Below are 26,403 nucleotides of genomic sequence, written 5' to 3' on the forward strand. Positions count from 1 at the left end.
TTTTAACGGTCTGAGCGTGGTGCAGTGGGTTAAAGGCGTAACTGTTATGCCAGTTGCTGGAAGGCTACTGTGCTGGCTAGGGTTCGAGTCACCTTGTGGGAAAGTGTTCTAAAGTTGTATAACTTCACTCTCGTGTTTAGGAGAGTTGTGCATCAAGCATAGACACAGAGTTCTCCCTTATTAACAGGGACTTGATGAAAAACGTAAAAATGACCCCTCACTTGCTCTAGTGCCCTTGGGAGATGGTGGTCTTTAATGTGTATAAATACTCCAAAATTACCATCTCTTTTAAGGGTCTGAGCATGGTGCAGTGGGTTAAAGGCGTACCTGTTATGCCAGTTGCTGGAAGGCTTCTGTGCTGGCTTGGGTTCGAGTCTCCTGGTGGGAAAGTGTTCTAAAGTTGTATAACTTCACTCTCGTGTTTAGGAGAGTTGTGCATCAAGCATAGACACAGAGTTCTCCCTTATTAACAGGGACTTGATGAAAAACGTAAAAATGACCCCTCACTTGCTCTAGTGCCCTTGGGGGATGGTGGTCTTTGGTGTGTATAAATACTCCGAAATTACCATCTCTATTAAGGGTATGAGCGTGGTGCAGTGGGTTAAAGGCGTACCTGTTATGCCAGTTGCTGGAAGGCTTCTGTGCTGGCTAGGGTTCGAGGCTCCTCGTGGGAAAGTGTTCTAAAGTTGTATAACTTCACTCTCGTGTTTAGGAGAGTTGTGCATCAAGCATAGACACAGAGTTTTCCCATATGAACAGGGACTTGATGAAAAACGTAAAAATTATCCCTGACTTGCTCTAGTGCCCTTGGGAGATGGTGGTCTTTTGTGTGTATAAATACCCCGAAATTACCATCTCTATTAAGGGTCTGAGCGTGGTGCAGTGGGTTAAAGGCGTACCTGTTGTGCCAGTTGCTGGAAGGCTTCTGTGCTGGCTAGGGTTCGAGTCTCCTGGTGGCCAAGTGTTCTTAAGTTGTATAACTTCACTCTCGTGTTTAGGAGAGTTGTGCATCAAGCATAGACACAGAGTTCTCCCATATTAACAGGGACTTGATGAAAAATGTAAAAATGACCCCTCACTTGCTCTAGTGCCCTTGGGAGATGGTGGTCTTTGGTGTGTATAAATACTCTGAAATTACCATCTCTTTTAAGGGTCTGAGAGTGGAGCAGTGGGTTACAGGCGTACCTGTTATGCCAGTTGCTGGAAGGCTTCTGTGCTGGCTAGGGTTCAAGTCACCTGGTGGGAAAGTGTTCTAATGTTGTATAACTTCACTCTCGTGTTTAGGAGAGTTGTGCATCAAGCATAGACACAGTTCTCCCATATTAACAGGGACATGATGAAAAACGTAAAAATGACCCCTCACTTGCTTTAGTGCCCTTGGGAGATGGTGGTCTTTGGTGTGTATAAATACTCTGAAATTACCATCTCTTTTAAGGGTCTGAGCGTGGTGCAGTGGGTTAAAGGCGTAACTGTTATGCCAGTTGCTGGAAGGCTACTGTGCTGGCTAGGGTTCGAGTCACCTGGTGGGAAAGTGTTCTAAAGTTGTATAACTTCACTCTCGTGTTTAGGAGAATTGTGCATCAAGCATAGACACAGAGTTCTCCCTTATTAACAGGGACTTGATGAAAAACGTAAAAATGACCCCTCACTTGCTCTAGTGCCCTTGGGAGATGGTGGTCTTTAATGTGTATAATATTCCAAAATTACCATCTCTTTTAAGGGTCTGAGCATGGTGCAGTGGGTTAAAGGCGTACCTGTTATGCCAGTTGCTGGAAGGCTTCTGTGCTGGCTTGGGTTCGAGTCTCCTGGTGGGAAAGTGTTCTAAAGTTGTATAACTTCACTCTCGTGTTTAGGAGTGTTGTGCATCAAGCATAGACACAGAGTTCTCCCATATTAACAGGGACTTGATGAAAAACGTAAAAATGACCCCACACTTGCTCTAGTGCCCTTGGGAGATGGAAGTCTTTGGTGTGTATAAATATTCCGAAATTACCATCTCTTTTAGGGGTCTGAGCGTGGTGCAGTGGGTTAAAGGCGTACCTGTTATGCCAAATGCTGGAAGGCTTCTGTGCTGGCTAGGGTTCGAGTCTCCTGGTGGGAAAGTGTTCTTAAGTTGTATAACTTCACTCTCGTGTTTAGGAGAGTTGTGCATCAAGCATAGACACAGAGTTCTCCTATATTAACAGGGACTTGATGAAGAACGTAAAAGTGACCCCTCACTTGCGTCTAGTGCCCTTGGGAGATGGTGGTCTTTGGTGTGTATAAATACTCCGAAATTACCATCTCTTTTAGAGGTCTGAGCGTGGTGCAGTGGGTTAAAGGCGTACCTGTTATGCCAGTTGCTGGAAGGCTTCTATACTGGCTAGGGTTCGAGTCTCCTGGTGGGAAAGTGTTCTAAAGTTGTATAACTTCACTCTCGTGTTTAGGAGAGTTGTGCATCAAGCATAGACACAGAGTTCTCCCATATTAACAGGGACTTGATGAAAAACGTAAAAATGACCCCTCACTTGCTCTAGTGCCCTTGGGAGATGGAGGTCTTTGTGTGTATAAATACTCCGAAATTACCATCTCATTTAGAGGTCTGAGCGTGGTGCAGTGGGTTAAAGTTGTACCTGTTATGCCAGTTGCTGGATGTCTTCTGTGCTGGCTAGGATTCGAGTCTCCTGGTGGGAAAGTGTTCTAAAGTTGTATAACTTCACTCTCGTGTTTAGGAGAGTTGTGCATCAAGCATAGACACAGTTCTCCCATATTAACAGGGACATGATGAAAAACGTAAAAATGACCCCTCACTTGCTTTAGTGCCCTTGGGATATGGTGGTCTTTGGTGTGTATAAATACTCCGAAATTACCATCTCTTTTAAGGGTCTGAGCGTGGAGCAGTGGGTTCAAGGCGTACCTGTTATGCCAGTTGCCGGAAGGCTTCTGTGCTGGCTAGGGTTCGAGTCACCTGGTGGGAAAGTGTTCTAATGTTGTATAACTTCACTCTCGTGTTTAGGAGAGTTGTGCATCAAGCATAGACACAGTTCTCCCATATTAACAGGGACATGATGAAAAACGTAAAAATGACCCCTCACTTGCTTTAGTGCCCTTGGGAGATGGTGGTCTTTGGTGTGTATAAATACTCTGAAATTACCATCTCTTTTAAGGGTCTGAGCGTGGTGCAGTGGGTTAAAGGCGTACCTGTTATGCCAGTTGCTGGAAGGCTTCTGTGCTGGCTAGGGTTCGAGTCTCCTGGTGGGAAAGTGTTCTAAAGTTGTATAACTTCACTCTCGTGTTTAGGAGAGTTGTGCATCAAGCATAGACACAGAGTTCTCCCATATTAACAGGGACTTGATGAAAAACGTAAAAATGACCCCACACTTGCTCTAGTGCCCTTGGGAGATGGAAGTCTTTGGTGTGTATAAATACTCCGAAATTACCATCTCTTTTAGGGGTCTGAGCGTGGTGCAGTGGGTTAAAGGCGTACCTGTTATGCCAAATGCTGGAAGGCTTCTGTGCTGGCTAGGGTTCGAGTCTCCTGGTGGGAAAGTGTTCTTAAGTTGTATAACTTCACTCTCGTGTTTAGGAGAGTTGTGCATCAAGCATAGACACAGAGTTCTCCCTATATTAACAGGGACTTGATGAAGAACGTAAAAGTGACCCCTCACTTGCTCTAGTGCCCTTGGGAGATGGTGGTCTTTGGTGTGTATAAATACTCCGAAATTACCATCTCTTTTAGAGGTCTGAGCGTGGTGCAGTGGGTTAAAGGCGTACCTGTTATGCCAGTTGCTGGAAGGCTTCTATGCTGGCTAGGGTTCGAGTCTCCTGGTGGGAAAGTGTTCTAAAGTTGTATAACTTCACTCTCGTGTTTAGGAGAGTTGTGCATCAAGCATAGACACAGAGTTCTCCCATATTAACAGGGACTTGATGAAAAACGTAAAAATGACCCCTCACTTGCTCTAGTGCCCTTGGGAGATGGAGGTCTTTGGTGTGTATAAATACTTCGAAATTACCATCTCATTTAGAGGTCTGAGCGTGGTGCAGTGGGTTAAAGGCGTACCTGTTATGCCAGTTGCTGGAAGGCTTCTGTGCTGGCTAGGGTTCGAGTCTCCTGGTGGGAAAGTGTTCTAAAGTTGTATAACTTCACTCTCGTGTTTAGGAGAGTTGTGCATCAAGCATAGACACAGAGTTCTCCTATATTAACAGGGACTTGATGAAAAACGTAAAAATGACCCCTCACTTGCTCTAGTGCCCTTGGGAGATGGTGGTCTTTGGTGTGTATAAATACTCCGAAATTACCATCTCTTTTAAGGGTCTGAGCGTGGAGCAGTGGGTTCAAGGCGTACCTGTTATGCCAGTTGCTGGAAGGCTTCTGTGCTGGCTAGGGTTCGAGTCTCCTGGTGGGAAAGTGTTCTAAAGTTGTATAACTTCACTCTCGTGTTTAGGAGAGTTGTGCATCAAGCATAGACACAGAGTTCTTCCATATTAACTGGGACTTTATGAAAAATGTAAAAATGACCCATCACTTGCTCTAGTGCCCTTGGGGGATGGTGGTCTTTGGTGTGAATAAATACTCCGAAATTACCATCTCTATTAAGGGTATGAGCGTGGTGCAGTGGGTTAAAGGCGTACCTGTTATGCCAGTTGCTGGAAGGCTTCTGTGCTGGCTAGGGTTCGAGGCTCCTCGTGGGAAAGTGTTCTAAAGTTGTATAACTTCACTCTCGTGTTTAGGAGAGTTGTGCATCAAGCATAGACACAGAGTTCTCCCATATGAACAGGGACTTGATGAAAAACGTAAAAATTATCCCTGACTTGCTCTAGTGCCCTTGGGAGATGGTGGTCTTTTGTGTGTATAAATACTCCGAAATTACCATCTCTATTAAGGGTCTGAGCGTGGTGCAGTGGGTTAAAGGCGTACCTGTTGTGCCAGTTGCTGGAAGGCTTCTGTGCTGGCTAGGGTTCGAGTCTCCTGGTGGCCAAGTGTTCTTAAGTTGTATAACTTCACTCTCGTGTTTAGGAGAGTTGTGCATCAAGCATAGACACAGAGTTCTTCCATATTAACAGGGACTTGATGAAAAATGTAAAAATGACCCCTCACTTGCTCTAGTGCCCTTGGGAGATGGTGGTCTTTGGTGTGTATAAATACTCTGAAATTACCATCTCTTTTAAGGGTCTGAGCGTGGAGCAGTGGGTTACAGGCGTACCTGTTATGCCAGTTGCTGGAAGGCTTCTGTGCTGGCTAGGGTTCGAGTCACCTGGTGGGAAAGTGTTCTAATGTTGTATAACTTCACTCTCGTGTTTAGGAGAGTTGTGCATCAAGCATAGACACAGAGTTCTCCCATATTAACAGGGACTTGATGAAAAACGTAAAAATGACCCCTCACTTGCTTTAGTGCCCTTGGGAGATGGTGGTCTTTGGTGTGTATAAATACTCTGAAATTACCATCTCTTTTAAGGGTCTGAGCGATGGTGCAGTGGGTTAAAGGCGTACCTGTTATGCCAGTTGCTGGAAGGCTACTGTGCTGGCTAGGGTTCGAGTCACCTGGTGGGAAAGTGTTCTAAAGTTGTATAACTTCACTCTCGTGTTTAGGAGAAGTTGTGCATCAAGCATAGACACAGAGTTCTCCCTTATTAACAGGGAACTTGATGAAAAACGTAAAAATGACCCCTCACTTGCTCTAGTGCCCTTGGGAGATGGTGGTCTTTAATGTGTATAAATACTCCAAAATTACCATCTCTTTTAAGGGTCTGAGCATGGTGCAGTGGGTTAAAGGCGTACCTGTTATGCCAGTTGCTGGAAGGCTTCTGTGCTGGCTAGGGTTCGAGTCTCCTGGTGGGAAAGTGTTCTAAGTTGTATAACTTCACTCTCGTGTTTAGGAGAGTTGTGCATCAAGCATAGACACAGAGTTCTCCTATATTAACAGGGACTTGATGAAAACGTAAAAATGACCCCTCACTTGCTCTAGTGCCCTTGGGAGATGGTGGTCTTTGGTGTGTATAAATACTCCGAAATTACCATCTCTTTTAGAGGTCTGAGCGTGGTGCAGTGGGTTAAAGGCGTACCTGTTATGCCAGTTGCTGGAAGGCTTCTATGCTGGCTAGGGTTCGAGTCTCCTGGTGGGAAAGTGTTCTAAAGTTGTATAACTTCACTCTCGTGTTTAGGAGAGTTGTGCATCAAGCATAGACACAGAGTTCTCCCATATTAACAGGGACTTGATGAAAAACGTAAAAATGACCCCTCACTTGCTCTAGTGCCCTTGGGAGATGGAGGTCTTTGGTGTGTATAAATACTCCGAAATTACCATCTCTTTTAGAGGTCTGAGCGTGGTGCAGTGGGTTAAAGGCGTACCTGTTATGCCAGTTGCTGGAAGGCTTCTGTGCTGGCTAGGGTTCGAGTCTCCTGGTGGGAAAGTGTTCTAAAGTTGTATAACTTCACTCTCGTGTTTAGGAGAGTTGTGCATCAAGCATAGACACAGAGTTCTCCATATTAACAGGGACTTTATGAAAAACTGTAAAAATGACCCCTCACTTGCTCTAGTGCCCTTGGGAGATGGTGGTCTTTGGTGTGTATAAATACTCCGAAATTACCATCTCTATTAAGGGTCTGAGCGTGGTGCAGTGGGTTAAAGGCGTACCTGTTATGCCAGTTGCTGGAAGGCTTCTGTGCTGGCTAGGGTTCGAGGCTCCTGGTGGGAAAGTGTTCTAAAGTTGTATAACTTCACTCTCGTGTTTAGGAGAGTTGTGCATCAAGCATAGACACAGAGTTCTCCCATATTAACAGGGACTTGATGAAAAACGTAAAAATGACCCCTCACTTGCTCTAGTGCCCTTGGGAGATGGTGGTCTTTGGTGTGTATAAATACTCCGAAATTACCATCTCTATTAAGGGTCTGAGCGTGGTGCAGTGGGTTAAAGGCGTACCTGTTATGCCAGTTGCTGGAAGGCTTCTGTGCTGGCTAGGGTTCGAGTCTCCTGGTGGGCAAGTGTTCTAAGTTGTATAACTTCACTCTCGTGTTTAGGAGAGTTGTGCATCAAGCATAGACACAGAGTTCTCCCATATTAACAGGGACTTGATGAAAAACGTAAAAATGACCCCTCACTTGCTCTAGTGCCCTTGGGAGATGGTGGTCTTTGGTGTGTATAAATACTCTGAAATTACCATCTCTTTTAAGGGTCTGAGCGTGGTGCAGTGGGTTAAAGGCGTACCTGTTATGCCAGTTGCTGGAAGGCTTACTGTGCTGGCTAGGGTTCGAGTCACCTGGTGGGAAAGTGTTCTAAAGTTGTATAACTTCACTCTCGTGTTTAGGAGAGTTGTGCATCAAGCATAGACACAGAGTTCTCCCATATTAACAGGGACTTGATGAAAAACGTAAAAATGACCCCTCACTTGCTCTAGTGCCCTTGGGAGATGGTGGTCTTTAGGTGTGTATAAATACTCCGAAATTACCATCTCTTTTAAGGGTCTGAGCAGTGGTGCAGTGGGTTAAAGGCGTACCTGTTATGCCAGTTGCTGGAAGGCTTCTGTGCTGGCTAGGGTTCGAGTCACCTGGTGGGAAAGTGTTCTAAAGTTGTATAACTTCACTCTCGTGTTTAGGAGAGTTGTGCATCAAGCATAGACACAGAGTTCTCCCATATTAACAGGGACTTGATGAAAAACGTAAAAATGACCCCTCACTTGCTTCTAGTGCCCTTGGGAGATGGTGGTCTTTGGTGTGTATAAATACTCTGAAATTACCATCTCTTTTAAGGGTCTGAGCGTGGTGCAGTGGGTTAAAGGCGTAACTGTTATGCCAGTTGCTGGAAGGCTTACTGTGCTGGCTAGGGTTCGAGTCTCCTGGTGGGAAAGTGTTCTAAAGTTGTATAACTTCACTCTCGTGTTTAGGAGAGTTGTGCATCAAGCATAGACACAGAGTTCTCCCATATTAACAGGGACTTGATGAAAAACGTAAAAATGACCCCTCACTTGCTCTAGTGCCCTTGGGAGATGGTGGTCTTTAGGTGTGTATAAATACTCCGAAATTACCATCTCTTTTAAGGGTCTGAGCATGGTGCAGTGGGTTAAAGGCGTACCTGTTATGCCAGTTGCTGGAAGGCTTCTGTGCTGGCTAGGGTTCGAGTCTCCTGGTGGGAAAGTGTTCTAAAGTTGTATAACTTCACTCTCGTGTTTAGGAGAGTTGTGCATCAAGCATAGACACAGAGTTCTCCCATATTAACAGGGACTTGATGAAAAACGTAAAAATGACCCCTACACTTGCTCTAGTGCCCTTGGGAGATGGAAGGTCTTTGGTGTGTATAAATACTCCGAAATTACCATCTCTTTTAGGGGTCTGAGCGTGGTGCAGTGGGTTAAAGGCGTACCTGTTATGCCAGTTGCTGGAAGGCTTCTGTGCTGGCTAGGGTTCGAGTCTCCTGGTGGGAAAGTGTTCTAAAGTTGTATAACTTCACTCTCGTGTTTAGGAGAGTTGTGCATCAAGCATAGACACAGAGTTCTCCCATATTAACAGGGACTTGATGAAAAACGTAAAAATGACCCCTCACTTGCTCTAGTGCCCTTGGGAGATGGTGGTCTTTGGTGTGTATAAATACTCCGAAATTACCATCTCTTTTAAGGGTCTGAGCGTGGAGCAGTGGGTTAAAGGCGTACCTGTTATGCCAGTTGCTGGAAGGCTTCTGTGCTGGCTAGGGTTCGAGTCTCCTGGTGGGAAAGTGTTCTAAAGTTGTATAACTTCACTCTCGTGTTTAGGAGAGTTGTGCATCAAGCATAGACACAGAGTTCTCCCATATTAACAGGGACTTGATGAAAAACGTAAAAATGACCCCTCACTTGCTCTAGTGCCCTTGGGAGATGGTGGTCTTTGGTGTGTATAAATACTCTGAAATTACCATCTCTTTTAAGGGTCTGAGCGTGGTGCAGTGGGTTAAAGGCGTACCTGTTATGCCAGTTGCTGGAAGGCTTCTGTGCTGGCTAGGGTTCGAGTCTCCTGGTGGGAAAGTGTTCTAAAGTTGTATAACTTCACTCTCGTGTTTAGGAGAGTTGTGCATCAAGCATAGACACAGAGTTCTCCCATATTAACAGGGACTTGATGAAAAACGTAAAAATGACCCCTCACTTGCTCTAGTGCCCTTGGGAGATGGTGGTCTTTGGTGTGTATAAATACTCCGAAATTACCATCTCTTTTAAGGGTCTGAGCGTGGTGCAGTGGGTTAAAGGCGTACCTGTTATGCCAGTTGCTGGAAGGCTTCTGTGCTGGCTAGGGTTCGAGTCACCTGGTGGGAAAGTGTTCTAAAGTTGTATAACTTCACTCTCGTGTTTAGGAGAGTTGTGCATCAAGCATAGACACAGAGTTCTCCCATATTAACAGGGACTTGATGAAAAACGTAAAAATGACCCCTCACTTGCTCTAGTGCCCTTGGGAGATGGTGGTCTTTGGTGTGTATAAATACTCCGAAATTACCATCTCTTTTAAGGGTCTGAGCGTGGTGCAGTGGGTTAAAGGCGTACCTGTTATGCCAGTTGCTGGAAGGCTTCTGTGCTGGCTAGGGTTCGAGTCTCCTGGTGGGAAAGTGTTCTAAAGTTGTATAACTTCACTCTCGTGTTTAGGAGAGTTGTGCATCAAGCATAGACACAGAGTTCTCCCATATTAACAGGGACTTGATGAAAAACGTAAAAATGACCCCTCACTTGCTCTAGTGCCCTTGGGAGATGGTGGTCTTTGGTGTGTATAAATACTCCGAAATTACCATCTCTTTTAGAGGTCTGAGCGTGGTGCAGTGGGTTAAAGGCGTACCTGTTATGCCAGTTGCTGGAAGGCTTCTGTGCTGGCTAGGGTTCGAGTCTCCTGGTGGGAAAGTGTTCTAAAGTTGTATAACTTCACTCTCGTGTTTAGGAGAGTTGTGCATCAAGCATAGACACAGAGTTCTCCCATATTAACAGGGACTTGATGAAAAACGTAAAAATGACCCCTCACTTGCTCTAGTGCCCTTGGGAGATGGTGGTCTTTGGTGTGTATAAATACTCCGAAATTACCATCTCTTTTAAGGGTCTGAGCGTGGTGCAGTGGGTTAAAGGCGTACCTGTTATGCCAGTTGCTGGAAGGCTTCTGTGCTGGCTAGGGTTCGAGTCTCCTGGTGGGAAAGTGTTCTAAAGTTGTATAACTTCACTCTCGTGTTTAGGAGAGTTGTGCATCAAGCATAGACACAGAGTTCTCCCATATTAACAGGGACTTGATGAAAAACGTAAAAATGACCCCTCACTTGCTCTAGTGCCCTTGGGAGATGGTGGTCTTTGGTGTGTATAAATACTCCGAAATTACCATCTCTTTTAAGGGTCTGAGCGTGGTGCAGTGGGTTAAAGGCGTACCTGTTATGCCAGTTGCTGGAAGGCTTCTGTGCTGGCTAGGGTTCGAGTCTCCTGGTGGGAAAGTGTTCTAAAGTTGTATAACTTCACTCTCGTGTTTAGGAGAGTTGTGCATCAAGCATAGACACAGAGTTCTCCCATATTAACAGGGACTTGATGAAAAACGTAAAAATGACCCCTCACTTGCTCTAGTGCCCTTGGGAGATGGTGGTCTTTGGTGTGTATAAATACTCCGAAATTACCATCTCTATTAAGGGTCTGAGCGTGGTGCAGTGGGTTAAAGGCGTACCTGTTATGCCAGTTGCTGGAAGGCTTCTGTGCTGGCTAGGGTTCGAGTCTCCTGGTGGGAAAGTGTTCTAAAGTTGTATAACTTCACTCTCGTGTTTAGGAGAGTTGTGCATCAAGCATAGACACAGAGTTCTCCCATATTAACAGGGACTTGATGAAAAACGTAAAAATGACCCCTCACTTGCTCTAGTGCCCTTGGGAGATGGTGGTCTTTGGTGTGTATAAATACTCCGAAATTACCATCTCTTTTAAGGGTCTGAGCGTGGTGCAGTGGGTTAAAGGCGTACCTGTTATGCCAGTTGCTGGAAGGCTTCTGTGCTGGCTAGGGTTCGAGTCTCCTGGTGGGAAAGTGTTCTAAAGTTGTATAACTTCACTCTCGTGTTTAGGAGAGTTGTGCATCAAGCATAGACACAGAGTTCTCCCATATTAACAGGGACTTGATGAAAAACGTAAAAATGACCCCTCACTTGCTCTAGTGCCCTTGGGAGATGGTGGTCTTTGGTGTGTATAAATACTCCGAAATTACCATCTCTTTTAAGGGTCTGAGCGTGGTGCAGTGGGTTAAAGGCGTACCTGTTATGCCAGTTGCTGGAAGGCTTCTGTGCTGGCTAGGGTTCGAGTCTCCTGGTGGGAAAGTGTTCTAAAGTTGTATAACTTCACTCTCGTGTTTAGGAGAGTTGTGCATCAAGCATAGACACAGAGTTCTCCCATATTAACAGGGACTTGATGAAAAACGTAAAAATGACCCCTCACTTGCTCTAGTGCCCTTGGGAGATGGTGGTCTTTGGTGTGTATAAATACTCCGAAATTACCATCTCTTTTAAGGGTCTGAGCGTGGTGCAGTGGGTTAAAGGCGTACCTGTTATGCCAGTTGCTGGAAGGCTTCTGTGCTGGCTAGGGTTCGAGTCTCCTGGTGGGAAAGTGTTCTAAAGTTGTATAACTTCACTCTCGTGTTTAGGAGAGTTGTGCATCAAGCATAGACACAGAGTTCTCCCATATTAACAGGGACTTGATGAAAAACGTAAAAATGACCCCTCACTTGCTCTAGTGCCCTTGGGAGATGGTGGTCTTTGGTGTGTATAAATACTCCGAAATTACCATCTCTTTTAAGGGTCTGAGCGTGGTGCAGTGGGTTAAAGGCGTACCTGTTATGCCAGTTGCTGGAAGGCTTCTGTGCTGGCTAGGGTTCGAGTCTCCTGGTGGGAAAGTGTTCTAAAGTTGTATAACTTCACTCTCGTGTTTAGGAGAGTTGTGCATCAAGCATAGACACAGAGTTCTCCCATATTAACAGGGACTTGATGAAAAACGTAAAAATGACCCCTCACTTGCTCTAGTGCCCTTGGGAGATGGTGGTCTTTGGTGTGTATAAATACTCCGAAATTACCATCTCTTTTAAGGGTCTGAGCGTGGTGCAGTGGGTTAAAGGCGTACCTGTTATGCCAGTTGCTGGAAGGCTTCTGTGCTGGCTAGGGTTCGAGTCTCCTGGTGGGAAAGTGTTCTAAAGTTGTATAACTTCACTCTCGTGTTTAGGAGAGTTGTGCATCAAGCATAGACACAGAGTTCTCCCATATTAACAGGGACTTGATGAAAAACGTAAAAATGACCCCTCACTTGCTCTAGTGCCCTTGGGAGATGGTGGTCTTTGGTGTGTATAAATACTCCGAAATTACCATCTCTTTTAGGGTCTGAGCGTGGTGCAGTGGGTTAAAGGCGTACCTGTTATGCCAGTTGCTGGAAGGCTTCTGTGCTGGCTAGGGTTCGAGTCTCCTGGTGGGAAAGTGTTCTAAAGTTGTATAACTTCACTCTCGTGTTTAGGAGAGTTGTGCATCAAGCATAGACACAGAGTTCTCCCATATTAACAGGGACTTGATGAAAAACGTAAAAATGACCCCTCACTTGCTCTAGTGCCCTTGGGAGATGGTGGTCTTTGGTGTGTATAAATACTCCGAAATTACCATCTCTTTTAAGGGTCTGAGCGTGGTGCAGTGGGTTAAAGGCGTACCTGTTATGCCAGTTGCTGGAAGGCTTCTGTGCTGGCTAGGGTTCGAGTCTCCTGGTGGGAAAGTGTTCTAAAGTTGTATAACTTCACTCTCGTGTTTAGGAGAGTTGTGCATCAAGCATAGACACAGAGTTCTCCCATATTAACAGGGACTTGATGAAAAACGTAAAAATGACCCCTCACTTGCTCTAGTGCCCTTGGGAGATGGTGGTCTTTGGTGTGTATAAATACTCCGAAATTACCATCTCTTTTAAGGGTCTGAGCGTGGTGCAGTGGGTTAAAGGCGTACCTGTTATGCCAGTTGCTGGAAGGCTTCTGTGCTGGCTAGGGTTCGAGTCTCCTGGTGGGAAAGTGTTCTAAAGTTGTATAACTTCACTCTCGTGTTTAGGAGAGTTGTGCATCAAGCATAGACACAGAGTTCTCCCATATTAACAGGGACTTGATGAAAAACGTAAAAATGACCCCTCACTTGCTCTAGTGCCCTTGGGAGATGGTGGTCTTTGGTGTGTATAAATACTCCGAAATTACCATCTCTTTTAAGGGTCTGAGCGTGGTGCAGTGGGTTAAAGGCGTACCTGTTATGCCAGTTGCTGGAAGGCTTCTGTGCTGGCTAGGGTTCGAGTCTCCTGGTGGGAAAGTGTTCTAAAGTTGTATAACTTCACTCTCGTGTTTAGGAGAGTTGTGCATCAAGCATAGACACAGAGTTCTCCCATATTAACAGGGACTTGATGAAAAACGTAAAAATGACCCCTCACTTGCTCTAGTGCCCTTGGGAGATGGTGGTCTTTGGTGTGTATAAATACTCCGAAATTACCATCTCTATTTAAGGGTCTGAGCGTGGTGCAGTGGGTTAAAGGCGTACCTGTTATGCCAGTTGCTGGAAGGCTTCTGTGCTGGCTAGGGTTCGAGTCTCCTGGTGGGAAAGTGTTCTAAAGTTGTATAACTTCACTCTCGTGTTTAGGAGAGTTGTGCATCAAGCATAGACACAGAGTTCTCCCATATTAACAGGGACTTGATGAAAAACGTAAAAATGACCCCTCACTTGCTCTAGTGCCCTTGGGAGATGGTGGTCTTTGGTGTGTATAAATACTCCGAAATTACCATCTCTATTAAGGGTCTGAGCGTGGTGCAGTGGGTTAAAGGCGTACCTGTTATGCCAGTTGCTGGAAGGCTTCTGTGCTGGCTAGGGTTCGAGTCTCCTGGTGGGAAAGTGTTCTAAAGTTGTATAACTTCACTCTCGTGTTTAGGAGAGTTGTGCATCAAGCATAGACACAGAGTTCTCCCATATTAACAGGGACTTGATGAAAAACGTAAAAATGACCCCTCACTTGCTCTAGTGCCCTTGGGAGATGGTGGTCTTTGGTGTGTATAAATACTCCGAAATTACCATCTCTTTTAAGGGTCTGAGCGTGGTGCAGTGGGTTAAAGGCGTACCTGTTATGCCAGTTGCTGGAAGGCTTCTGTGCTGGCTAGGGTTCGAGTCTCCTGGTGGGAAAGTGTTCTAAAGTTGTATAACTTCACTCTCGTGTTTAGGAGAGTTGTGCATCAAGCATAGACACAGAGTTCTCCCATATTAACAGGGACTTGATGAAAAACGTAAAAATGACCCCTCACTTGCTCTAGTGCCCTTGGGAGATGGTGGTCTTTGGTGTGTATAAATACTCTGAAATTACCATCTCTTTTAAGGGTCTGAGCGTGGTGCAGTGGGTTAAAGGCGTACCTGTTATGCCAGTTGCTGGAAGGCTTCTGTGCTGGCTAGGGTTCGAGTCACCTGGTGGGAAAGTGTTCTAAAGTTGTATAACTTCACTCTCGTGTTTAGGAGAGTTGTGCATCAAGCATAGACACAGAGTTCTCCCATATTAACAGGGACTTGATGAAAAACGTAAAAATGACCCCTCACTTGCTCTAGTGCCCTTGGGAGATGGTGGTCTTTAATGTGTATAAATACTCCAAAATTACCATCTCTTTTAAGGGTCTGAGCATGGTGCAGTGGGTTAAAGGCGTACCTGTTATGCCAGTTGCTGGAAGGCTTCTGTGCTGGCTTGGGTTCGAGTCTCCTGGTGGGAAAGTGTTCTAAAGTTGTATAACTTCACTCTCGTGTTTAGGAGTGTTGTGCATCAAGCATAGACACAGAGTTCTCCCATATTAACAGGGACTTGATGAAAAACGTAAAAATGACCCCACACTTGCTCTAGTGCCCTTGGGAGATGGAAGTCTTTGGTGTGTATAAATACTCAGAAATTACCATCTCTTTTAGGGGTCTGAGCGTGGTGCAGTGGGTTAAAGGCGTACCTGTTATGCCAGTTGCTGGAAGGCTTCTGTGCTGGCTAGGGTTCGAGTCTCCTGGTGGGAAAGTGTTCTTAAGTTGTATAACTGCACTCTCGTGTTTAGGAGAGTTGTGCATCAAGCATAGACACAGAGTTCTCCTATATTAACAGGGACTTGATGAAGAACGTAAAAATGACCCCTCACTTGCTCTAGTGCCCTTGGGAGATGGTGGTCTTTGGTGTGTATAAATACTCCGAAATTACCATCTCTTTTAGAGGTCTGAGCGTGGTGCAGTGGGTTAAAGGCGTACCTGTTATGCCAGTTGCTGGAAGGCTTCTGTGCTGGCTAGGGTTCGAGTCTCCTGGTGGGAAAGTGTTCTAAAGTTGTATAACTTCACTCTCGTGTTTAGGAGAAGTTGTGCATCAAGCATAGACACAGAGTTCTCCATATTAACAGGGACTTGATGAAAAACTGTAAAAATGACCCCTCACTTGCTCTAGTGCCCTTGGGAGATGGTGGTCTTTGGTGTGTATAAATACTCTGAAATTACCATCTCTTTTAAGGGTCTGAGCGTGGAGCAGTGGGTTAAAGGCGTACCTGTTATGCCAGTTGCTGGAAGGCTTCTGTGCTGGCTAGGGTTCGAGTCACCTGGTGGGAAAGTGTTCTAAAGTTGTATAACTTCACTCTCGTGTTTAGGAGAGTTGTGCATCAAGCATAGACACAGAGTTCTCCCTTATTAACAGGGACTTGATGAAAAACGTAAAAATGACCCCTCACTTGCTCTAGTGCCCTTGGGAGATGGTGGTCTTTGGTGTGTATAAATACTCCGAAATTACCATCTCTTTTAAGGGTCTGAGCATGGTGCAGTGGGTTAAAGGCGTACCTGTTATGCCAGTTGCTGGAAGGCTTCTGTGCTGGCTAGGGTTCGAGTCTCCTGGTGGGAAAGTGTTCTAAAGTTGTATAACTTCACTCTCGTGTTTAGGAGAGTTGTGCATCAAGCATAGACACAGAGTTCTCCCATATTAACAGGGACTTGATGAAAAACGTAAAAATGACCCCTACACTTGCTCTAGTGCCCTTGGGAGATGGAGTCTTTGGTGTGTATAAATACTCCGAAATTACCATCTCTTTTAAGGGTCTGAGCGTGGTGCAGTGGGTTAAAGGCGTACCTGTTATGCCAGTTGCTGGAAGGCTTCTGTGCTGGCTAGGGTTCGAGTCTCCTGGTGGGAAAGTGTTCTTAAGTTGTATAACTTCACTCTCGTGTTTAGGAGAGTTGTGCATCAAGCATAGACACAGAGTTCTCCTATATTAACAGGGACTTGATGAAGAACGTAAAAATGACCCCTCACTTGCTCTAGTGCCCTTGGGAGATGGTGGTCTTTGGTGTGTATAAATACTCCGAAATTACCATCTCTTTTAGAGGTCTGAGCGTGGTGCAGTGGGTTAAAGGCGTACCTGTTATGCCAGTTGCTGGAAGTCTTCTGTGCTGGCTAGGGTTCGAGTCTCCTGGTGGGAAAGTGTTCTAAAGTTGTATAACTTCACTCTCGTGTTTAGGAGAGTTGTGCATCAAGCATAGACACAGAGTTCTCCTATATTAACAGGGACTTGATGAAAAATGTAAAAATGACCCCTCACTTGCTCTAGTGCCCTTGGGAGATGGTGGTCTTTGGTGTGTATAAATACTCTGAAATTACCATCTCTTTTAAGGGTCTGAGCGTGGAGCAGTGGGTTACAGGCGTACCTGTTATGCCAGTTGCTGGAAGGCTTCTGTGCTGGCTAGGGTTCGAGTCACCTGGTGGGAAAGTGTTCTAAAGTTGTATAACTTCACTCTCGTGTTTAGGAGAGTTGTGCATCAAGCATAGACACAGAGTTCTCCCATATTAACAGGGACTTGATGAAAAATGTAAAAATGACCCCTCACTTGCTCTAGTGCCCTTGGGAGATGGTGGTCTTTGGTGTGTATAAATACTCTGAAAATACCATCTCTTTTAAGGGTCTGAGCGTGGAGCAGTGGGTTACAGGCGTACCTGTTATGCCAGTTGCTGGAAGGCTTCTGTGCTAGCTAGGGTTCGAGTCACCTGGTGGGAAAGTGTTCTAAAGTTGTATAACTTCACTCTCGTGTTTAGGAGAGTTGTGCATCAAGCATAGACACAGAGTTCTCCCATATTAACAGGGACTTGATGAAAAACGTAAAAATGACCCCACACTTGCTCTAGTGCCCTTGGGAGATGGAAGTCTTTGGTGTGTATAAATACTCCGAAATTACCATCTCTTTTAGGGGTCTGAGCGTGGTGCAGTGGGTTAAAGGCGTACCTGTTATGCCAAATGCTGGAAGGCTTCTGTGCTGGCTAGGGTTCGAGTCTCCTGGTGGGAAAGTGTTCTTAAGTTGTATAACTTCACTCTCGTGTTTAGGAGAGTTGTGCATCAAGCATAGACACAGAGTTCTCCTATATTAACAGGGACTTGATGAAGAACGTAAAAGTGACCCCTCACTTGCTCTAGTGCCCTTGGGAGATGGTGGTCTTTGGTGTGTATAAATACTCCGAAATTACCATCTCTTTTAGAGGTCTGAGCGTGGTGCAGTGGGTTAAAGGCGTACCTGTTATGCCAGTTGCTGGAAGGCTTCTATGCTGGCTAGGGTTCGAGTCTCCTGGTGGGAAAGTGTTCTAAAGTTGTATAACTTCACTCTCGTGTTTAGGAGAGTTGTGCATCAAGCATAGACACAGAGTTCTCCCATATTAACAGGGACTTGATGAAAAACGTAAAAATGACCCCTCACTTGCTCTAGTGCCCTTGTGAGATGGAGGTCTTTGGTGTGTATAAATACTCCGAAATTACCATCTCATTTAGAGGTCTGAGCGTGGTGCAGTGGGTTAAAGGTGTACCTGTTATGCCAGTTGCTGGAAGTCTTCTGTACTGGCTAGGGTTCGAGTCTCCTGGTGGGAAAGTGTTCTAAAGTTGTATAACTTCACTCTCGTGTTTAGGAGAGTTGTGCATCAAGCGTAGACACAGAGTTCTTCCATATTAACTGGGACTTTATGAAAAATGTAAAAATGACCCCTCACTTGCTCTAGTGCCCTTGGGGGATGGTGGTCTTTGGTGTGTATAAATACTCCGAAATTACCATCTCTATTAAGGGTATGAGCGTGGTGCAGTGGGTTAAAGGCGTACCTGTTATGCCAGTTGCTGGAAGGCTTCTGTGCTGGCTAAGGTTCGTGTCTCCTGGTGGGAAAGTGTTCTAAAGTTGTATAACTTCACTCTCGTGTTTAGGAGAGCTGTGCATCAAGCATAGACAGAGTTTTCCCATATTAACAGGGAATTGATGAAAAACGTAAAAATGACCCCTCACTTGCTCTAGCGCCCTTGGGAGATGGTGGTCTTTGGTATGTATAAATACTCCAAAATTACCATCTCTTTTAAGGGTCTGAGCGTGGTGCAGTGGGTTAAAGGCGTACCTGTTATGCCAGTTGCTGGAAGGCTTCTGTGCTGGCTAGGGTTCGAGTATGGTAGTGTGGTAAGGTTGTGTGATAGTATGGTGGGGAGTGTGGTAGTGTGGTTGGGTTGTGTGGTAGTGTGGTGGGGTTGTGTGGTAGTGTGGTGGGGTGGGTGGTAGTGTGATGGGGGTGTGTAATTACCTAAGTGTAGTTACAGGATGAGAGCTATGCTCGTGGTGTCCCGTCTTCCCAGCACTCTTTGTCATATAACGCTTTGAAACTACTGACGGTCTTGGCCTCCACCACCTTCTCCCCTATCTTGTTTCAACCGTCTACCACTCTGTTTGCGAAAGTGAATTTTCTTATATTTCTTCGGCATCTGTGTCTAGCTAGTTTATATCTATGACCTCTTGTTCTTAAAGTTCCAGGTCTCAGAAAATCTTCCCTATCTATTTTATAAATTCCTGTTACTATTTTGTATGTAGTGATCATATCACCTCCTTTTCTTCTGTCTTCTAGTTTTGGCATATTTAATGCCTCTAACCTCTCCTCGTAGCTCTTGCCCTTCAGTTCTGGGAGCCACTTAGTAGCATGTCTTTGCACCTTTTCCAGTTTGTTGATGTGCTTCGTAAGATATGGGCACCACACAACTGCTGCATATTCTAGCTTTGGCCTAACAAAAGTCGTGAACAATTTCTTTAGTATATCGTCATCCATGTATTTAAAAGCAATTCTGAAGTTAGAAAGCGTGGCATAGGCTCCTCGCACAATATTCTTTATGTGGTCCTCAGGTCATAGTTTTCTATCTAGAACCACCCCTAGATCTCTTTCTTTATCAGAATTCTTTAAAGATTTCTCACATAATATATAGGTTGTGTAGGGTCTATGTTCTCCTATTCCACATTCCATAACATGGCATTTATTAACATTAAATTCCATTTGCCAAGTGGCGCTCCATGTACTTATTTTGTCCAGGTCTTCTTGAAGGGCATGGCAATCATCTAAGTTTCTTATCCTTCCTATTATCTTAGCATCATCAGCAAACATGTTCATATAATTCTGTATACCAACTGGTAGATCATTTATGTAGACAATAAACATCACTGGTGCAAGAACTGAACCCTGTGGTGCTCCACTTCTGACATTTCTCCCTTCTCCAGTGACCTACTATACACTACTGTGGTAGTGTGGTGGGGTGTGTCGTAGGGAGGTGGCGTGTGTGGTAGTGTGGTAGGATATATGGTAGTGAGATGGGACGTGTGGAAGTGTGGTGTGGTATGTGGAAGTGTTGGGGGGTTGTGTGGTAGTGTGGTTGGGGTGTGTGTTAGTGTGGTGGGGTGTGTGGTAGTGTGGGGGTTGGTAGTATTGTTGTGGGGTGTGTGGTAGTGTGGTAGCGTGGTGTGGTGTGTGTAGTGTTCAGGGGTGTGTGGCAATGTGGTGGGGTGTGTGGTACTTTGGTGGGGTGTGAAGTTGTGTGGTAGTGTGGTCGGGTTCTGTAATATTGTAGTGTTGTGTGTGGTAGTGTTGGGGTGTGTGTGGTAGTGTTGTGGGGTTATGTGGTAGTGTTCTGGGGATGTGTGGTAGTGTGGTGGGATTGAGTGGTAGTGTGGTGGGTTGTATGGTAGTGTGGCGGGGTTGTAGTATTGTGGTGGGGTGTGTGGTAGTGTTGTGGGGTTTGTGGTAGTGTGGTGGGGTTGAGTAGTGTTGAGGTGGGGTGTATGGTAGTGTGTTGGTGTGTGTAATAGTGTGGTGGGGTGTGTGGTAGTGTGGTGGGGTGTATGGTAGTGTGGTGGAGTTGTAGTATTGTGGTGAGGTGTGTGGTAGTGTGGTGGTGTGTGTGGTAGTGTGGGGGGGGTTGTGGTAGTGTGGTGGGTTGTGTGGTAGTGTGGTGGGGTGTGTGGTAGTGTGGTGGGGTGTGTGGTAGTGTGATGGGGTTTGTGGTAGTGTGGTGGGGTGTGTGGTAGTGTGGTGCGGTGTGTAGTAGTGTGGTGGGGTGTATGGTCCTGTGGTGGGGTTGTAGTATTGTGGTGGGGTGTGTGGTAGTGCGGTTGTGTGTGTGGTAGTGTGGGGGGTGTGATAATGTGGGGGTGTGGGGGTGTGGTGGGGGTGTAGTAGTGTGGTAGGGTGTGTGATAGTGTGGTGGGGTGTGTGATAGTGTGGTGGGGTGTGTTGTAGTGTGGTGGGGTTGTGTAGTATTGTGGTGGGGTGTGTGGTAGTGTGATGGGGTGTGTGGTAGTGTGGTGGGGGTTTGTGGTAGTGTCGTGGGTTGTGTGGTAGTTTGGTGGGGTGTGTGGTAGTGTGGGGGGTGTGTGGTAGTGTGGTGGGGGGGGGTGGTAGTGTGATGGGGTGTGAGGTAGTGTGGTGGGTTGTGTGGTAGTGTGTTGGGGTGTGTGGATATGTGGTGGGGTCTGTAGTAGTGTGGTAGGGGTGTGTGATAGAGTGGTGGGGTGTGTGGTAGAGTGGTGGGGTTTTGTGGTAGTGTAATGGGGTGTGTGGGAGTGTGGTGGAGTTTTGTAAGAATGTTCTGGGGTTGTGTGATAGTGTTCTGGGGTTGTGTGATAGTGTGGTGTGGTTGTGTGGTAGTGTGGTGGGGTGTATGGTAGTGTGGTGGGGTTGTAGTATTGTGGTGGGGTGTGTGGTACTGTTGTGGGGTGTGTTGTAGTTTGGTTGGGTTGAGTAGTATTGAGGTGGGGTGTATGGTAGTATGTTGGTGTGTGTGGGAGTGTGGTGGGGTGTACAGTAGTGTAGTGGGGTGTGTGGTAGTGTGGTGGGATATATGGTAGTGTGGTGGGGTTGTAGTATAGTGGTGGTGTGTGTGTGGTAATGTGGGGGGGGATAGTGTGGTGGGGGTGTTGTAGTGTTTTGGGTTGTGCTGTAGTGTGGTGAGGTGTGTGGTAGTGTGGTGGGGTCTGTAATAGTGTGGTAGGGTCTGCATTAGTATGGTGGGGGTGTGTGGTAGTGTCGTAGGTTGTGTGGTAGTGTGGTGGGGTGTGTGGTAGTGTGGTGGGGTGTGTGGTAATGTCGTGGGGGGGTGTGGTAGTGTGATGGGGTGTGTTGTAGTGTGGGTGGGTGTGTGGTAGTGTGGTTGCGTGTGTTTAGTATTGTGGTGGGGGGTGTGTGGTAGTGTGATGGGGTGTGTTGTAGTGTGGTGGGTTGTGTGGTAGTGTGGTGGTTGTGTGTAGTAGTGTGGTGGGATGTGTGGTAATGTGGTGGTGGTGTGTGGTAGTGTGGTGGTGTGTGTGGTAGAGTGGTGAGGTTTTGTGGAAGTGTGGTGGGGTGGCTGGTAGTGTGGTGGGGTTTAGTGGTACAGTGGTGAGGTGTATGGTATTGTGATGGGGGTGTGTGGTAGTGTTATGGGGTGTGTGGTAGTGTGGTGAAGTTGTGTAGTATTTTGGTGGTGGTTGTAGGGTAGTGTTCTGGGGTTGTGTGGTAGTGTGGTGGGGTGTATGGTAGTGTGGTGGGGTTGTAGTATTGTGGTGGGGTGTGTGGTAATGTTGTGGGGTGTGTGGTAGTATGGTGGAGTTGAGTAGTGTTGAGGTGGGGTGTGTGTTAGTGTGTTGGTGTGTGTTGTAGTGTGGTAGGGTGTACGGTAGTGTGGTATTGTGTGGGGTTGTGTGGTGGGGTGTATGGTTGTGTAGTGGGGTTGTAATATTGTGGTGGAGTGTGTGGTAGTGTCGGGGGGTGTGGTAGTGTGGGGGGGTGTGGTAGTGCTGTGGGTTGTGTGGTGGGGTGTGTGGTAGTGTAGTGGGGTGTGTGTTATTGTGAAGGAGTGTGTGGTAGTGTGGTGGGGTGTGTGGTAGTGTGGTGGGGTGTGTGATAGTGTGGTGGGGTGTGTGGTCGTGTGGTGGGGATGTGGGGTAGTGTTATGGGGTGTGTGGTTTTGTGGTGGAGTTGTGTAGTATTGTGGTAAGGTTGTGTGGTAGTGTTCTGGGGTTGTGTGGTTTTGTGGTGGAGTTGTGTAGTATTGTGGTAGGGTTGTGTGGTAGTGTTCTGGGGTTGTGTGGTAGTGTGGTAGGGTGTATAGTAGTGTGGTGGGGTTGTAGTATTGTGTTGGGGTGTGTGGTAGTGTTGTGGGGTGTGTGGTAGTGTGGTAGGTTTGAGTAGTATTGAGGTGGGGTGTGTGGTACTCACCTAGTTGTGTTTGCGGGGGTTGAGCTCTGGCTCTTTGGTCACGCCTCTCAACCGTCAACCAACAGGTGTACAGATTCCTGAGCCTATTGGGCTCTATCATATCTACACTTGAAACTGTGTATGGAGTCAGCCTCCACCACATCACTTCCTAATGCATTCCATTTGTCAACTACTCTGACACTAAAAAAGTTTTTTTTCTAATATCTCTGTGGCTCATTTGGGCACTCAGTTTCCACCTGTGTCCCCTTGTGCGTGTTTCCCTTGTGTTAAATAGCCTGTCTTTATCTACCCTATCAATTCCTTTCAGAATCTTGACTGTGGTGATCATGTCCCCCCTAACTCTTATGTCTTCCAGCGAAGTGAGGTTTAATTCCCGTAGTCTCTCTTCGTAGCTCATACCTCTCAGCTCGGGTACTAGTCTGGTGGCAAACCTTTGAACCTTTTCCAGTTTAGTCTTATCCATGACTAGGTATGGAGTCCATGCTGGGGCTGCATACTCCAGGATTGGTCTGACATATATGGTATACAAAGTTCTGAATGATTCTTTACACAAGTTTCTGAATGCCGTTCGTATGTTGGCCAGCCTGTCATATGCCGCTGATGTTATCATTTTGATATGTGCTGCAGGAGACAGGTCTGGCGTGATATCAACCCCCAAGTCTTTTTCTTTCTCTGACTTCTGAAGAATTTCCTCTTCCAGAGGATACCTTGTATCTGGCCTCCTGCTCCCTAAACCTATCTTCATTACATTACATTTGGTTGGGTTAAACTCTAACAACCATTTGTTCGACCATTCCTTCAGCTTGTCTAGTTCTTCTTGAAGCCTCAAACAGTCCTCATCTGTTTTAATCCTACTCATAATTTTGGCATCGTCCGCAATCATTGAGAGAAATGAATCGATACCCTCCGGGAGATCATTTACATATATCAGAAACAAGATAGGACCGAGTACAGAGCCCTGTGGGACTCCACTGGTGACTTCACACCAATCGGAGGTCTCACTTCTAACCGTAACTCTCTGCTTCCTATTGCTTAGGTACTCCCTTATCCACCGGAGCATCTTACCAGCTACACCTGCCTGTCTCTCCAGCTTATGTTCCAGCCTCTTATGCGGTACTGTGTCAAAGGCTTTCCGACAATCCAAGAAAATGCAGTCCGCCCAGCTCTCTATTTCTTGCTTAATCTTTGTCACCTGATCGTAGAATTCTATCAAGCCTGTAAGGCAAGATTTACCCTCCCTGAACCCATGATGGCGATTTGTCACGAAGTCCCTTCTCTCCAGATGTGTTACCAGGTTTTTTCTCACGATTTTCTGCATCACCTTGCATGGTATACAAGTGAAGGACACTGGCCTGTAGTTCAGTGCCTCTTGCCTGTCGCTCTTTTTGTATATTGGGACCACATTCGCAGTCTTCCATATTTCTGGTAGGTCTCCCGTCTCCAGTGACTTACTATACACTATGCAGAGTGGCAAGCAAAGTACCTCTGCACACTCTTTCAGTATCCATGGTGAGAATCCGTATGGATCAGCAGCCTTTCTAACATCTAGATCCAGCAGGTGTCTCTTGAACTCCTCTCTCGTAATTTCGAACTCTTCCAAGGCCGCCTGGTTTACCTCCCTTTCTCCTAGCACAGTGACCTCACCTTGTTCTATTGTGAAGACCTCCTGGAACCTCTTGTTGAGTTCTTCACACACCTCTTTGTCATTCTCTGTATACCTGTCCTCGCCTGTTCTAAGTTTCAATACCTGTTCTTTCACTGTTGTTTTCCTTCTGATGTGACTGTGGAGTAGCTTTGGTTTGGTCTGTTACGTACTCCTAGCAGAATACGTAGATAAATTTAAAATAACTTGTTTTATTTTATTTTATCATTGCCTGTATATGTACACACATTGTGTTTTAGTAAATTATCGTGTGGTGTGGCAGCGTCAGTGGACAGGAGCGCGGTTGCCTTTGCACACGTCTATTACCTGATTGATACGGGAAAGCTGGACCTGTTCAGTTTGAGAGTTCCAGATGTCACTTTTATTTAGTTAGGAAATTGTTTATATTCTGCAATTAAACAGGTGGCATTGTACTTATATATTTTGTAAGTAACTATTATCTGTAATTTGCATTCTTGTGTGTTTTGAGAACAAGTGGTTGTTCAATTAGTTTTAAATATTAAAAAGTCCTTAGTTTCCATCCCTCATCCTGGGATGAGGCAGACGGGAGGTGAGAATGTGAGTAGCGACAGAGCGTGAGTTCAGTAGCTGATACGGGACCAGGAGAGTAACATGTGGGAGATAAGTCTTTACATTCATTGTGTGCCATATTTTATTTGTTATATTTAGTGATATGACAATACTTTCATTTATTGTATAAGTTAACTTAACCATCTGTGTTTTTATATTATATTGTCTTGAATATATATCTATATAATATTTTGTATCTATTCTTCAGTCCTAAAGAAAGAGTTTTATTTATGTGCTCATTACTTATCAAGGGGTTATACTGGTGACGCGCTTTAGAGAGCAGCAGTGGTATCCCTAGACGTAATTAAAGTTTGGCTGCTGTAGGGTCACGAGCCGTAACGAACGATAGGTAACAAAGAGTTATGGGGGCCTGTGCCGGGAAATATTGTTCCCACTTAACCTTAATTATGCTAATCTAACCTTGCCTTCCTAGGTACCATTGTGCCAAGTGTCTGTGTGTTTCTTAAGAACTATTCCATGTGCCAAGCAAGCCTTCCTGTGTGTCAAGTAACAACGTTTCACGATTTTGAGGTAAGTCATCCTATATATTTTGTTTGTGCAGTGAGGCCAAGCGAATTTTCAGTGTGGTGACAATTTTACAGTGAAGTGTAGTGCAGTGCCATTGTTTTTAATTATTGTTGTGAATCAAGTGCCAAGTGTTAGTAACGATGGAGGAGAAAGTTGCAGCGTTGGTGGCTCACCCAGACTTTGAAGGGATTAAGAGCCTTAAAAAGACTGAGTTAATACAAATGGCAAATCAGTTGGATTTGACTGCCAACAATAGAATGGTTAAAGCCCAAATATTGAAAGTCATTGTGACACATTTTGTTGAGAATGGAGAGTTAGATGAAGAAATTCTAGAAGAGTTAAAAGAGGAGTCGAGTGATCAGATGACGTTAAAGCGTCTTGAGTTAGAAGCTCGCCAATTAGAGCTTGAAGCTCAAAAAGAACAGAGAATATTAGAACTTGAAGCTCAAAAAGAACAGCAAATATTAGAGGCTGAAGCTCAGCAGAGGGAGCTTGAGACTAGACGTTTAGAAATTGAGGCACAGTTGCAAATAGAAGCCACAAAAAGGCAACAATTAGAGATTCAACAACAAATGGCTGACACTAACTTCAGGCTTGAATCACAGCGTATGGCAGCTGGGCATGGAAATACTAGTAATATTTCAATAAATAGTGATAATAATCCCATCAGGACGCATAAGTATATAGAGTTGCCCAAGTTCAATGAGGAGGATCCTGAGGTTTTCTTTGCACATTTTTATAAAATTGCCATCAGTATGAACTGGCCAAGGGATCAGTGGGTAGCCATTATGCAGTCTCAATTTAAGGGGCGTAGTCAGGAGGTTTTCACATCCCTACCTGACGCTCATAGCCTTGATTATGAATTTGTAAAGAAAAGCATCTTAAATGCGTACCAAATAAATCCAGAGGCACACAGGCAAAAATTTAGGAATCTAAGAAGGATAAGGGATGAGACAATAGCAGATTTTACTCGTCAGAAGACAAATTTTTGCAACAGATGGTTAAAGTCACTTTCAGTCACTGACTTTGATGCTCTAAAGAATCTTCTTATAATGGAAGAAGTATTGTCATGTCTCCCAGACCAGTTGTCTACTTTTATGGCAGAACAAAAGAATGTAACAGACATTTATGAGCTGTCAAAGCTCGCGGATGAGCATGAGTTGTTGACTAAGGCCCAGTTTACGGC

Source organism: Procambarus clarkii, chromosome 23, assembly GCF_040958095.1.
Source record: "Procambarus clarkii isolate CNS0578487 chromosome 23, FALCON_Pclarkii_2.0, whole genome shotgun sequence".
In the NCBI taxonomy this organism is placed as follows: domain Eukaryota; kingdom Metazoa; phylum Arthropoda; class Malacostraca; order Decapoda; family Cambaridae; genus Procambarus; species Procambarus clarkii.